Here is a 16,062-nt window from a genome sequence, read left to right as displayed (position 1 = left end):
GAGTGAAATTATGTCTAAGTCCAGCTTTGGTACATTAGAAGCAACTCTGAAACTTAACCTAAGCGTTTTTCGAAGCTACTTTTTGGCTAACTTCTTATAGGAAGGTCTAGGAGCTCTGAAAATGAACGTGCGCGTCTTTCACTCTTCCTGAGGGACTTAGAAGAATTTTGTGATATTTTTTATTAAAATGATGTACTGTATAAGGGTATATATATAAATATATTTTATGCACTGTATATGAGCTTGCGATTTCTAAGTCTGTGGTTCCGAGAGGGGGTAACCAGGCTCACTAATAAAAGTCAAGCCAATTGGCTGCCAGAATGCCCTGCTTCAGCACAGACCAGAAAGGCATTGTGATAAGCGTATCCCCGGTATAGTCAGGGGTTAATGGGAGTCGTCCCCGTCCCCCCAGTATACGCCCAGAACCATGGACCCGGTAATTGTGGTTCGGACTGTCTCCAACCAGCCATAATGTTGTGAGAGTGAAATTATGTCTAAGTCCAGCTTTGGTACATTAGAAGCAACTCTGAAACTTAACCTAAGCGTTTTTCGAAGATACTTTTTGGCTAACTTCTTATAGGAAGGTCTAGGAGCTCTGAAAATGTACGTGCGCGTCTTTCACTCTTCCCGAGGGACTTAGAAGAATTTTGTGATATTTTTTATTAAAATGGTGAAAAAGGGTATATATATAAATATATTTTATGCACTGTATATGAGCTGGCGATTTCTAAGTCTGTGGTTCCGAGAGGGGGTAACCAGGCTCACTAATAAAGGTCAAGCCACTTGGCTGCCAGAATGCCCTGCTTCAGCACAGACCAGTAAGGCAGTGTGATACGCGTATCCCCGGTATAGTCAGGGGTTAATGGGAGTCGTCCCCGTCCCCCCAGTATATGGCCAGAACCATGGACCCGGTATTTGTGGTTCGGACTGTCTCCAACCAGCCATAATGTTGTGAGAGTGAAATTACAGTATGTCTAAGTCTAGCTTCGGTACATTAGAAGCAACTCTGAAACTTAACCTAAGCGTTTTTCGAAGCTACTTTTTGGCTAACTTCTTATAGGAAGGTCTAGGAGCTCTGAAAATGAACGTGCGCGTCTTTCACTCTTCCTGAGGGACTTAGAAGAATTTTGTGATATTTTTTATTAAAATGATGTACTGTATAAGGGTATATATATAAATATATTTTATGCACTGTATATGAGCTTGCGATTTCTAAGTCTGTGGTTCCGAGAGGGGGTAACCAGGCTCACTAATAAAAGTCAAGCCAATTGGCTGCCAGAATGCCCTGCTTCAGCACAGACCAGAAAGGCATTGTGATAAGCGTATCCCCGGTATAGTCAGGGGTTAATGGGAGTCGTCCCCGTCCCCCCAGTATACGCCCAGAACCATGGACCCAGTACTTGTGGTTCGGACTGTCTCCAACCAGCCATAATGTTGTGAGAGTGAAATTATGTCTAAGTCCAGCTCTGGTACATTAGAAGCAACTCTGAAACTTAACCTAAGCGTTTTTCGAAGCTACTTTTTGGCTAACTTCTTATAGGAAGGTCTAGGAGCTCTGAAAATGAACGTGCGCGTCTTTCACTCTTCCCGAGGGACTTAGAAGAATTTTGTGATATTTTTTATTAAAATGGTGAAAAAGGGTATATATATAAATATATTTTATGCACTGTATATGAGCTGGCGATTTCTAAGTCTGTGGTTCCGAGAGGGGGTAACCAGGCTCACTAATAAAGGTCAAGCCACTTGGCTGCCAGAATGCCCTGCTTCAGCACAGACCAGTAAGGCAGTGTGATACGCGTATCCCCGGTATAGTCAGGGGTTAATGGGAGTCGTCCCCGTCCCCCCAGTATATGGCCAGAACCATGGACCCGGTATTTGTGGTTCGGACTGTCTCCAACCAGCCATAATGTTGTGAGAGTGAAATTACAGTATGTCTAAGTCTAGCTTCGGTACATTAGAAGCAACTCTGAAACTTAACCTAAGCGTTTTTCGAAGCTACTTTTTGGCTAACTTCTTATAGGAAGGTCTAGGAGCTCTGAAAATGAACGTGCGCGTCTTTCACTCTTCCTGAGGGACTTAGAAGAATTTTGTGATATTTTTTATTAAAATGATGTACTGTATAAGGGTATATATATAAATATATTTTATGCACTGTATATGAGCTTGCGATTTCTAAGTCTGTGGTTCCGAGAGGGGGTAACCAGGCTCACTAATAAAAGTCAAGCCAATTGGCTGCCAGAATGCCCTGCTTCAGCACAGACCAGAAAGGCATTGTGATAAGCGTATCCCCGGTATAGTCAGGGGTTAATGGGAGTCGTCCCCGTCCCCCCAGTATACGCCCAGAACCATGGACCCAGTACTTGTGGTTCGGACTGTCTCCAACCAGCCATAATGTTGTGAGAGTGAAATTATGTCTAAGTCCAGCTCTGGTACATTAGAAGCAACTCTGAAACTTAACCTAAGCGTTTTTCGAAGCTACTTTTTGGCTAACTTCTTATAGGAAGGTCTAGGAGCTCTGAAAATGAACGTGCGCGTCTTTCACTCTTCCCGAGGGACTTAGAAGAATTTTGTGATATTTTTTATTAAAATGGTGAAAAAGGGTATATATATAAATATATTTTATGCATGTATATGAGCTGGCGATTTCTAAGTCTGTGGTTCCGAGAGGGGATAACCAGGCTCACTAATAAAGGTCAAGCCACTTGGATGCCAGAATGCCCTGCTTCAGCACAGACCAGTAAGGCAGTGTGATACGCGTATCCCCGGTATAGTCAGGGGTTAATGGGAGTCGTCCCCGTCCCCCCAGTATACGCCCAGAACCATGGACCCGGTACTTGTGGTTCGGACTGTCTCCAACCAGCCATAATGTTGTGAGAGTGAAATTATGTCTAAGTCCAGCTTTGGTACATTAGAAGTACCTCTGAAACTTAACCTAAGCGTTTTTCGAAGCTACTTTTTGGCTAACTTCTTATAGGAAGGTCTAGGAGCTCTGAAAATGAACATGCGCGTCTTTCACTCTTCCCGAGGGACTTAGAAGAATTTTGTGATATTTTTTATTAAAATGGTGTATAAGGGTATATATATAAATATATTATATGCACTGTATATGAGCTGGCGATTTCTAAGTCTGTGGTTACGAGAGGGGGTAACCAGACTCACTAATAAAAGTCAAGCCAATTGGCTGCCAGAATGCCCTGCTTCAGCACAGACCAGAAAGGCAGTGTGATAAGCGTATCCCCGTATAGTCAGGGGTTAATGGGAGTCGTCCCCGTCCCCCCAGTATACGCCCAGAACCATGGACCCGGTACTTGTGGTTCGGACTGTCTCCAACCAGCCATAATGTTGTGAGAGTGAAATTATGTCTAAGTCCAGCTTTGGTACATTAGAAGCAACTCTGAAACTTAACCTAAGCGTTTTTCGAAGCTACTTTTTGGCTAACTTCTTATAGGAATGTCTAGGAGCTCTGAAAATGAACGTGCGCGTCTTTCACTCTTCCTGAGGGACTTAGAAGAATTTTGTGATATTTTTTATTAAAATGATGTATAAGGGTATATATATAAATATATTTTATGCACTGTATATGAGCTGGCGATTTCTAAGTCTGTGGTTACGAGAGGGGGTAACCAGACACACTAATAAAAGTCAAGCCAATTGGCTGCCAGAATGCCCTGCTTCAGCACAGACCAGAAAGGCATTGTGATAAGCGTATCCCCGGTATAGTCAGGGGTTAATGGGAGTCGTCCCCGTCCCCCCAGTATATGGCCAGAACCATGGACCCGGTATTTGTGGTTCGGATTGTCTCCAACCAGCCATAATGTTGTGAGAGTGAAATTATGTCTAAGTCCAGCTTTGGTACATTAGAAGCAACTCTGAAACTTAACCTAAGCGTTTTTCGAAGCTACTTTTTGGCTAACTTCTTATAGGAAGGTCTAGGAGCTCTGAAAATTAACGTGCGCGTCTTTCACTCTTCCCGAGGGACTTAGAAGAATTTTGTGATATTTTTTATTAAAATGGTGTATAAGGGTATATATATAAATATATGTTATGCATGTATATGAGCTGGCGATTTCTAAGTCTGTGGTTCCGAGAGGGGGTAACCAGGCTCACTAATAAAAGTCAAGCCAATTGGCTGCCAGAATGCCCTGCTTCAGCACAGACCAGAAAGGCATTGTGAGAAGCGTATCCCCGGTATAGTCAGAGGTTAATGGGAGTCGTCCCCGTCCCCCCAGTATATGGCCAGAACCATGGACCCGGTATTTGTGGTTCGGACTGTCTCCAACCAGCCATAATGTTGTGAGAGTGAAATTATGTCTAAGTCCAGCTTCGGTACATTAGAAGCAACTCTGAAACTTAACCTAAGCGTTTTTCGAAGCTACTTTTTGGCTAACTTATTATAGGAAGGTCTAGGTGCTCTGAAAATGAACGTGCGCGTCTTTCACTCTTCCCGAGGGACTTAGAAGAATTTTGTGATATTTTTTATTAAAATGGTGTATAAGGGTATATATATAAATATATTTTATGCACTGTATATGAGCTGGCGATTTCTAAGTCTGTGGTTCCGAGAGGGGGTAACCAGGCTCACTAATAAAGGTCAAGCCACTTGGCTGCCAGAATGCCCTGCTTCAGCACAGACCAGTAAGGCATTGTGATAAACGTATCCCCGGTAAAGTCAGGGGTTAATGGGAGTCGTCCCCGTCCCCCCAGTATACGCCCAGAACCATGGACCCGGTACTTGTGGTTCGGACTGTCTCCAACCAGCCATAATGTTGTGAGAGTGAAATTATGTCTAAGTCCAGCTTTGGTACATGAGAAGCAACTCTGAAACTTAACCTAAGCGTTTTTCGAAGCTACTTTTTGGCTAACTTCTTATAGGAAGGTCTAGGAGCTCTGAAAATGAACGTGCGCGTCTTTCACTCTTCCCGAGGGACTTACAGTAGAAGAATTTTGTGATATTTTTTATTAAAATGGTGTATAAGGGTATATATATAAATATATTTTATGCACTGTATATGAGCTGGCGATTTCTAAGTCTGTGGTTCCGAGAGGGGGTAACCAGGCTCACTAATAAAGGTCAAGCCACTTGGATGCCAGAATGCCCTGCTTCAGCACAGACCAGTAAGGCATTGTGATAAGCGTATCCCCGGTATAGTCAGGGGTTAATGGGAGTCGTCCCCGTCCCCCCAGTATACGCCCAGAACCATGGACCCGGTACTTGTGGTTCGGACTGTCTCCAACCAGCCATAATGTTGTGAGAGTGAAATTATGTCTAAGTCCAGCTTTGGTACATTAGAAGCAACTCTGAAACTTAACCTAAGCGTTTTTCGAAGCTACTTTTTGGCTAACTTCTTATAGGAAGGTCTAGGAGCTCTGAAAATTAACGTGCGCGTCTTTCACTCTTCCCGAGGGACTTAGAAGAATTTTGTGATATTTTTTATTAAAATGGTGTATAAGGGTATATATATAAATATATTTTATGCACTGTATATGAGCTGGCGATTTCTAAGTCTGTGGTTCCGAGAGGGGGTAACCAGGCTCACTAATAAAAGTCAAGCCAATTGGCTGCCAGAATGCCCTGCTTCAGCACAGACCAGTAAGGCATTGTGATAAGCGTATCCCCGGTATAGTCAGGGGTTAATGGGAGTCGTCCCCGTCCCCCCAGTATATGGCCAGAACCATGGACCCGGTACTTGTGGTTCGGACTGTCTCCAACCAGCCATAATGTTGTGAGAGTGAAATTATGTCTAAGTCCAGCTTCAGTACATTAGAAGCAACTCTGAAACTTAACCTAAGCGTTTTTCGAAGCTACGTTTCTGCTAACTTCTTATAGGAAGGTCTAGGAGCTCTGAAAATGAACGTGCGCGTCTTTCACTCTTCCCGAGGGACTTAGAAGAATTTTGTGATATTTTTTATTAAAATGATGTATAAGGGTATATATATATAAATATATTTTATGCACTGTATATGAGCTGGCGATTTCTAAGTCTGTGGTTCCGAGAGGGGGTAACCAGGCTCACTAATAAAAGTCAAGCCAATTGGCTGCCAGAATGCCCTGCTTCAGCACAGACCAGAAAGGCATTGTGATAAGCGTATCCCCGGTATAGTCAGGGGTTAATGGGAGTCGTCCCCGTCCCCCCAGTATACGCCCAGAACCATGGACCCGGTAATTGTGGTTCGGACTGTCTCCAACCAGCCATAATGTTGTGAGAGTGAAATTATGTCTAAGTCCAGCTTTGGTACATTAGAAGCAACTCTGAAACTTAACCTAAGCGTTTTTCGAAGATACTTTTTGGCTAACATCTTATAGAAAGGTCTAGGAGCTCTGAAAATGTACGTGCGCGTCTTTCACTCTTCCCGAGGGACTTAGAAGAATTTTGTGATATTTTTTATTAAAATGGTGTATAAGGGTATATATATAAATATATTTTATGCACTGTATATGAGCTGGCGATTTCTAAGTCTGTGGTTCCGAGAGGGGGTAACCAGGCTCACTAATAAAGGTCAAGCCAATTGGCTGCCAGAATGCCCTGCTTCAGCACAGACCAGAAATGCATTGTGATAAGCATATCCCCGGTATAGTCAGGGGTTAATGGGAGTCGTCCCCGTCCCCCCAGTATACGCCCAGAACCATGGACCCTGTACTTGTGGTTCGGACTGTCTCCAACCAGCCATAATGTTGTGAGAGTGAAATTATGTCTAAGTCCAGCTTTGGTACATTAGAAGCAACTCTGAAACTTAAACAAAGCGTTTTTCGAAGCTATTTTTTGGCTAACTTCTTATAGGAAGGACTAGGAGCTCTGAAAATGAACGTGCGCGTCTTTCACTCTTCCCGAGGGACTTAGAAGAATTTTGTGATATTATTTATTAAAATGGTGTATAAGGGTATATATATATAAATATATTTTATGCACTGTATATGAGCTGGCGATTTCTAAGTCTGTGGTTCCGAGAGGGGGTAACCAGGCTTACTAATAAAGGTCAAGCTAATTGGCTGCCAGAATGCCCTGCTTCAGCACAGACCAGAAAGGCATTGTGATAAGCGTATCCCCGGTATAGTCAGGGGTTAATGGGAGTCGTCCCCGTCCCCCCAGTATACGCCCAGAACCATGGACCCGGTACTTGTGGTTCGGACTGTCTCCAACCAGCCATAATGTTGTGAGAGTGAAATTATGTCTAAGTCCAGCTTTGGTACATTAGAAGCAACTCTGAAACTTAACCTAAGCGTTTTTCGAAGCTACTTTTTGGCTAACTTCTTATAGGAAGGTCTAGGAGCTCTGAAAATTAACGTGCGCGTCTTTCACTCTTCCCGAGGGACTTAGAAGAATTTTGTGATATTTTTTATTAAAATGATGTATAAGGGTATATATATAAATATATTTTATGCACTGTATATGAGCTGGCGATTTCTAAGTCTGTGGTTCCGAGAGGGGGTAACCAGGCTCACTAATAAAAGTCAAGCCAATTGGCTGCCAGAATGCCCTGCTTCAGCACAGACCAGAAAGGCATTGTGATAAGCGTATCCCCGGTATAGTCAGGGGTTAATGGGAGTCGTCCCCGTCCCCCCAGTATACGCCCAGAACCATGGACCCGGTAATTGTGGTTCGGACTGTCTCCAACCAGCCATAATGTTGTGAGAGTGAAATTATGTCTAAGTCCAGCTTTGGTACATTAGAAGCAACTCTGAAACTTAACCTAAGCGTTTTTCGAAGATACTTTTTGGCTAACATCTTATAGAAAGGTCTAGGAGCTCTGAAAATGTACGTGCGCGTCTTTCACTCTTCCCGAGGGACTTAGAAGAATTTTGTGATATTTTTTATTAAAATGGTGTATAAGGGTATATATATAAATATATTTTATGCACTGTATATGAGCTGGCGATTTCTAAGTCTGTGGTTCCGAGAGGGGGTAACCAGGCTCACTAATAAAGGTCAAGCCAATTGGCTGCCAGAATGCCCTGCTTCAGCACAGACCAGAAATGCATTGTGATAAGCATATCCCCGGTATAGTCAGGGGTTAATGGGAGTCGTCCCCGTCCCCCCAGTATACGCCCAGAACCATGGACCCTGTACTTGTGGTTCGGACTGTCTCCAACCAGCCATAATGTTGTGAGAGTGAAATTATGTCTAAGTCCAGCTTTGGTACATTAGAAGCAACTCTGAAACTTAAACAAAGCGTTTTTCGAAGCTATTTTTTGGCTAACTTCTTATAGGAAGGACTAGGAGCTCTGAAAATGAACGTGCGCGTCTTTCACTCTTCCCGAGGGACTTAGAAGAATTTTGTGATATTATTTATTAAAATGGTGTATAAGGGTATATATATATAAATATATTTTATGCACTGTATATGAGCTGGCGATTTCTAAGTCTGTGGTTCCGAGAGGGGGTAACCAGGCTTACTAATAAAGGTCAAGCTAATTGGCTGCCAGAATGCCCTGCTTCAGCACAGACCAGAAAGGCATTGTGATAAGCGTATCCCCGGTATAGTCAGGGGTTAATGGGAGTCGTCCCCGTCCCCCCAGTATACGCCCAGAACCATGGACCCGGTACTTGTGGTTCGGACTGTCTCCAACCAGCCATAATGTTGTGAGAGTGAAATTATGTCTAAGTCCAGCTTTGGTACATTAGAAGCAACTCTGAAACTTAACCTAAGCGTTTTTCGAAGCTACTTTTTGGCTAACTTCTTATAGGAAGGTCTAGGAGCTCTGAAAATTAACGTGCGCGTCTTTCACTCTTCCCGAGGGACTTAGAAGAATTTTGTGATATTTTTTATTAAAATGGTGTATAAGGGTATATATATAAATATATTTTATGCACTGTATATGAGCTGGCGATTTCTAAGTCTGTGGTTCCGAGAGGGGGTAACCAGGCTCACTAATAAAGGTCAAGCCACTTGGATGCCAGAATGCCCTGCTTCAGCACAGACCAGTAAGGCATTGTGATAAACGTATCCCCGGTATAGTCAGGGGTTAATGGGAGTCGTCCCCGTCCCCCCAGTATACGCCCAGAACCATGGACCCGGTACTTGTGGTTCGGACTGTCTCCAACCAGCCATAATGTTGTGAGAGTGAAATTATGTCTAAGTCCAGCTCTGGTACATTAGAAGCAACTCTGAAACTTAACCTAAGCGTTTTTCGAAGCTACTTTTTGGCTAACTTCTTATAGGAAGGTCTAGGAGCTCTGAAAATGAACGTGCGCGTCTTTCACTCTTCCCGAGGGACTTAGAAGAATTTTGTGATATTTTTTATTAAAATGGTGAAAAAGGGTATATATATAAATATATTTTATGCATGTATATGAGCTGGCGATTTCTAAGTCTGTGGTTCCGAGAGGGGATAACCAGGCTCACTAATAAAAGTCAAGCCAATTGGCTGCCAGAATGCCCTGCTTCAGCACAGACCAGAAAGGCATTGTGATAAGCGTATCCCCGTATAGTCAGGGGTTAATGGGAGTCGTCCCCGTCCCCCCAGTATACGCCCAGAACCATGGACCCGGTACTTGTGGTTCGGACTGTCTCCAACCAGCCATAATGTTGTGAGAGTGAAATTATGTCTAAGTCCAGCTTTGGTACATTAGATGCAACTCTGAAACTTAACCTAAGCGTTTTTCGAAGCTACTTTTTGGCTAACTTCTTATAGGAAGGTCTAGGAGCTCTGAAAATGAACGTGCGCGTCTTTCACTCTTCCCGAGGGACTTAGAAGAATTTTGTGATATTTTTTTATTAAAATGGTGTATAAGGGTATATATATAAATATATGTTATGCATGTATATGAGCTGGCGATTTCTAAGTCTGTGGTTCCGAGAGGGGGTAACCAGGCTCACTAATAAAAGTCAAGCTAATTGGCTGCCAGAATGCCCTGCTTCAGCACAGACCAGAAAGGCATTGTGAGAAGCGTATCCCCGGTATAGTCAGAGGTTAATGGGAGTCGTCCCCGTCCCCCCAGTATATGGCCAGAACCATGGACCCGGTATTTGTGGTTCGGACTGTCTCCAACCAGCCATAATGTTGTGAGAGTGAAATTATGTCTAAGTCCAGCTTCGGTACATTAGAAGCAACTCTGAAACTTAACCTAAGCGTTTTTCGAAGCTACTTTTTGGCTAACTTATTATAGGAAGGTCTAGGTGCTCTGAAAATGAACGTGCGCGTCTTTCACTCTTCCCGAGGGACTTAGAAGAATTTTGTGATATTTTTTATTAAAATGGTGTATAAGGGTATATATATAAATATATTTTATGCACTGTATATGAGCTGGCGATTTCTAAGTCTGTGGTTCCGAGAGGGGGTAACCAGGCTCACTAATAAAGGTCAAGCCACTTGGCTGCCAGAATGCCCTGCTTCAGCACAGACCAGTAAGGCATTGTGATAAACGTATCCCCGGTAAAGTCAGGGGTTAATGGGAGTCGTCCCCGTCCCCCCAGTATACGCCCAGAACCATGGACCCGGTACTTGTGGTTCGGACTGTATCCAACCAGCCATAATGTTGTGAGAGTGAAATTATGTCTAAGTCCAGCTTTGGTACATGAGAAGCAACTCTGAAACTTAACCTAAGCGTTTTTCGAAGCTACTTTTTGGCTAACTTCTTATAGGAAGGTCTAGGAGCTCTGAAAATGAACGTGCGCGTCTTTCACTCTTCCCGAGGGACTTACAGTAGAAGAATTTTGTGATATTTTTTATTAAAATGGTGTATAAGGGTATATATATAAATATATTTTATGCACTGTATATGAGCTGGCGATTTCTAAGTCTGTGGTTCCGAGAGGGGGTAACCAGGCTCACTAATAAAGGTCAAGCCACTTGGATGCCAGAATGCCCTGCTTCAGCACAGACCAGTAAGGCATTGTGATAAGCGTATCCCCGGTATAGTCAGGGGTTAATGGGAGTCGTCCCCGTCCCCCCAGTATACGCCCAGAACCATGGACCCGGTACTTGTGGTTCGGACTGTCTCCAACCAGCCATAATGTTGTGAGAGTGAAATTATGTCTAAGTCCAGCTTTGGTACATTAAAAGCAACTCTGAAACTTAACCTAAGCGTTTTTCGAAGCTACTTTTTGGCTAACTTCTTATAGGAAGGTCTAGGAGCTCTGAAAATTAACGTGCGCGTCTTTCACTCTTCCCGAGGGACTTAGAAGAATTTTGTGATATTTTTTATTAAAATGGTGTATAAGGGTATATATATAAATATATTTTATGCACTGTATATGAGCTGGCGATTTCTAAGTCTGTGGTTCCGAGAGGGGGTAACCAGGCTCACTAATAAAAGTCAAGCCAATTGGCTGCCAGAATGCCCTGCTTCAGCACAGACCAGTAAGGCATTGTGATAAGCGTATCCCCGGTATAGTCAGGGGTTAATGGGAGTCGTCCCCGTCCCCCCAGTATATGGCCAGAACCATGGACCCGGTACTTGTGGTTCGGACTGTCTCCAACCAGCCATAATGTTGTGAGAGTGAAATTATGTCTAAGTCCAGCTTCAGTACATTAGAAGCAACTCTGAAACTTAACCTAAGCGTTTTTCGAAGCTACGTTTCTGCTAACTTCTTATAGGAAGGTCTAGGAGCTCTGAAAATGAACGTGCGCGTCTTTCACTCTTCCCGAGGGACTTAGAAGAATTTTGTGATATTTTTTATTAAAATGATGTATAAGGGTATATATATAAATATATTTTATGCACTGTATATGAGCTGGCGATTTCTAAGTCTGTGGTTCCGAGAGGGGGTAACCAGGCTCACTAATAAAAGTCAAGCCAATTGGCTGCCAGAATGCCCTGCTTCAGCACAGACCAGAAAGGCATTGTGATAAGCGTATCCCCGGTATAGTCAGGGGTTAATGGGAGTCGTCCCCGTCCCCCCAGTATACGCCCAGAACCATGGACCCGGTAATTGTGGTTCGGACTGTCTCCAACCAGCCATAATGTTGTGAGAGTGAAATTATGTCTAAGTCCAGCTTTGGTACATTAGAAGCAACTCTGAAACTTAACCTAAGCGTTTTTCGAAGATACTTTTTGGCTAACATCTTATAGAAAGGTCTAGGAGCTCTGAAAATGTACGTGCGCGTCTTTCACTCTTCCCGAGGGACTTAGAAGAATTTTGTGATATTTTTTATTAAAATGGTGTATAAGGGTATATATATAAATATATTTTATGCACTGTATATGAGCTGGCGATTTCTAAGTCTGTGGTTCCGAGAGGGGGTAACCAGGCTCACTAATAAAGGTCAAGCCAATTGGCTGCCAGAATGCCCTGCTTCAGCACAGACCAGAAATGCATTGTGATAAGCATATCCCCGGTATAGTCAGGGGTTAATGGGAGTCGTCCCCGTCCCCCCAGTATACGCCCAGAACCATGGACCCTGTACTTGTGGTTCGGACTGTCTCCAACCAGCCATAATGTTGTGAGAGTGAAATTATGTCTAAGTCCAGCTTTGGTACATTAGAAGCAACTCTGAAACTTAAACAAAGCGTTTTTCGAAGCTATTTTTTGGCTAACTTCTTATAGGAAGGTCTAGGAGCTCTGAAAATGAACGTGCGCGTCTTTCACTCTTCCCGAGGGACTTAGAAGAATTTTGTGATATTTTTTATTAAAATGGTGTATAAGGGTATATATATAAATATATTTTATGCACTGTATATGAGCTGGCGATTTCTAAGTCTGTGGTTCCGAGAGGGGGTAACCAGGCTCACTAATAAAGGTCAAGCCACTTGGCTGCCAGAATGCCCTGCTTCAGCATAGACCAGTAAGGCATTGTGATAAGCGTATCCCCGGTATAGTCAGGGGTTAATGGGAGTCGTCCCCGTCCCCCCAGTATATGGCCAGAACCATGGACCCGGTATTTGTGGTTCGGACTGTCTCCAACCAGACATAATGTTGTGAGAGTGAAATTATGTCTAAGTCCAGCTTCGGTACATTAGAAGCAACTCTGAAACTTAACCTAAGCGTTTTTCGAAGCTACTTTTTGGCTAACTTATTATAGGAAGGTCTAGGTGCTCTGAAAATGAACGTGCGCGTCTTTCACTCTTCCCGAGGGACTTAGAAGAATTTTGTGATATTTTTTTATTAAAATGGTGTATAAGGGTATATATATAAATATATTTTATGCACTGTATATGAGCTGGCGATTTCTAAGTCTGTGGTTCCGAGAGGGGGTAACCAGGCTCACTAATAAAGGTCAAGCCACTTGGCTGCCAGAATGCCCTGCTTCAGCACAGACCAGTAAGGCATTGTGATAAACGTATCCCCGGTAAAGTCAGGGGTTAATGGGAGTCGTCCCCGTCCCCCCAGTATACGCCCAGAACCATGGACCCGGTACTTGTGGTTCGGACTGTCTCCAACCAGCCATAATGTTGTGAGAGTGAAATTATGTCTAAGTCCAGCTTTGGTACATGAGAAGCAACTCTGAAACTTAACCTAAGCGTTTTTCGAAGCTACTTTTTGGCTAACTTCTTATAGGAAGGTCTAGGAGCTCTGAAAATGAACGTGCGCGTCTTTCACTCTTCCCGAGGGACTTACAGTAGAAGAATTTTGTGATATTTTTTATTAAAATGGTGTATAAGGGTATATATATAAATATATTTTATGCACTGTATATGAGCTGGCGATTTCTAAGTCTGTGGTTCCGAGAGGGGGTAACCAGGCTCACTAATAAAGGTCAAGCCACTTGGATGCCAGAATGCCCTGCTTCAGCACAGACCAGTAAGGCATTGTGATAAGCGTATCCCCGGTATAGTCAGGGGTTAATGGGAGTCGTCCCCGTCCCCCCAGTATACGCCCAGAACCATGGACCCGGTACTTGTGGTTCGGACTGTCTCCAACCAGCCATAATGTTGTGAGAGTGAAATTATGTCTAAGTCCAGCTTTGGTACATTAGAAGCAACTCTGAAACTTAACCTAAGCGTTTTTCGAAGCTACTTTTTGGCTAACTTCTTATAGGAAGGTCTAGGAGCTCTGAAAATTAACGTGCGCGTCTTTCACTCTTCCCGAGGGACTTAGAAGAATTTTGTGATATTTTTTATTAAAATGGTGTATAAGGGTATATATATAAATATATTTTATGCACTGTATATGAGCTGGCGATTTCTAAGTCTGTGGTTCCGAGAGGGGGTAACCAGGCTCACTAATAAAAGTCAAGCCAATTGGCTGCCAGAATGCCCTGCTTCAGCACAGACCAGTAAGGCATTGTGATAAGCGTATCCCCGGTATAGTCAGGGGTTAATGGGAGTCGTCCCCGTCCCCCCAGTATATGGCCAGAACCATGGACCCGGTACTTGTGGTTCGGACTGTCTCCAACCAGCCATAATGTTGTGAGAGTGAAATTATGTCTAAGTCCAGCTTCAGTACATTAGAAGCAACTCTGAAACTTAACCTAAGCGTTTTTCGAAGCTACGTTTCTGCTAACTTCTTATAGGAAGGTCTAGGAGCTCTGAAAATGAACGTGCGCGTCTTTCACTCTTCCCGAGGGACTTAGAAGAATTTTGTGATATTTTTTATTAAAATGATGTATAAGGGTATATATATAAATATATTTTATGCACTGTATATGAGCTGGCGATTTCTAAGTCTGTGGTTCCGAGAGGGGGTAACCAGGCTCACTAATAAAAGTCAAGCCAATTGGCTGCCAGAATGCCCTGCTTCAGCACAGACCAGAAAGGCATTGTGATAAGCGTATCCCCGGTATAGTCAGGGGTTAATGGGAGTCGTCCCCGTCCCCCCAGTATACGCCCAGAACCATGGACCCGGTAATTGTGGTTCGGACTGTCTCCAACCAGCCATAATGTTGTGAGAGTGAAATTATGTCTAAGTCCAGCTTTGGTACATTAGAAGCAACTCTGAAACTTAACCTAAGCGTTTTTCGAAGATACTTTTTGGCTAACATCTTATAGAAAGGTCTAGGAGCTCTGAAAATGTACGTGCGCGTCTTTCACTCTTCCCGAGGGACTTAGAAGAATTTTGTGATATTTTTTATTAAAATGGTGTATAAGGGTATATATATAAATATATTTTATGCACTGTATATGAGCTGGCGATTTCTAAGTCTGTGGTTCCGAGAGGGGGTAACCAGGCTCACTAATAAAGGTCAAGCCAATTGGCTGCCAGAATGCCCTGCTTCAGCACAGACCAGAAATGCATTGTGATAAGCATATCCCCGGTATAGTCAGGGGTTAATGGCAGTCGTCCCCGTCCCCCCAGTATACGCCCAGAACCATGGACCCTGTACTTGTGGTTCGGACTGTCTCCAACCAGCCATAATGTTGTGAGAGTGAAATTATGTCTAAGTCCAGCTTTGGTACATTAGAAGCAACTCTGAAACTTAAACAAAGCGTTTTTCGAAGCTATTTTTTGGCTAACTTCTTATAGGAAGGTCTAGGAGCTCTGAAAATGAACGTGCGCGTCTTTCACTCTTCCCGAGGGACTTAGAAGAATTTTGTGATATTATTTATTAAAATGGTGTATAAGGGTATATATATAAATATATTTTATGCACTGTATATGAGCTGGCGATTTCTAAGTCTGTGGTTCCGAGAGGGGGTAACCAGGCTTACTAATAAAGGTCAAGCTAATTGGCTGCCAGAATGCCCTGCTTCAGCACAGACCAGAAATGCATTGTGATAAGCGTATCCCCGGTATAGTCAGGGGTTAATGGCAGTCGTCCCCGTCCCCCCAGTATACGCCCAGAACCATGGACCCTGTACTTGTGGTTCGGACTGTCTCCAACCAGCCATAATGTTGTGAGAGTGAAATTATGTCTAAGTCCAGCTTTGGTACATTAGAAGCAACTCTGAAACTTAAACAAAGCGTTTTTCGAAGCTATTTTTTGGCTAACTTCTTATAGGAAGGTCTAGGAGCTCTGAAAATGAACGTGCGCGTCTTTCACTCTTCCCGAGGGACTTAGAAGAATTTTGTGATATTATTTATTAAAATGGTGTATAAGGGTATATATATAAATATATTTTATGCACTGTATATGAGCTGGCGATTTCTAAGTCTGTGGTTCCGAGAGGGGGTAACCAGGCTTACTAATAAAGGTCAAGCTAATTGGCTGCCAGAATGCCCTGCTTCAGCACAGACCAGAAAGGC

This window comes from Ascaphus truei, chromosome 2, assembly GCF_040206685.1.
Source record: "Ascaphus truei isolate aAscTru1 chromosome 2, aAscTru1.hap1, whole genome shotgun sequence".
NCBI classification, from domain to species: Eukaryota; Metazoa; Chordata; class Amphibia; order Anura; family Ascaphidae; genus Ascaphus; species Ascaphus truei.
This window is presented reverse-complemented; position numbering follows the sequence as displayed.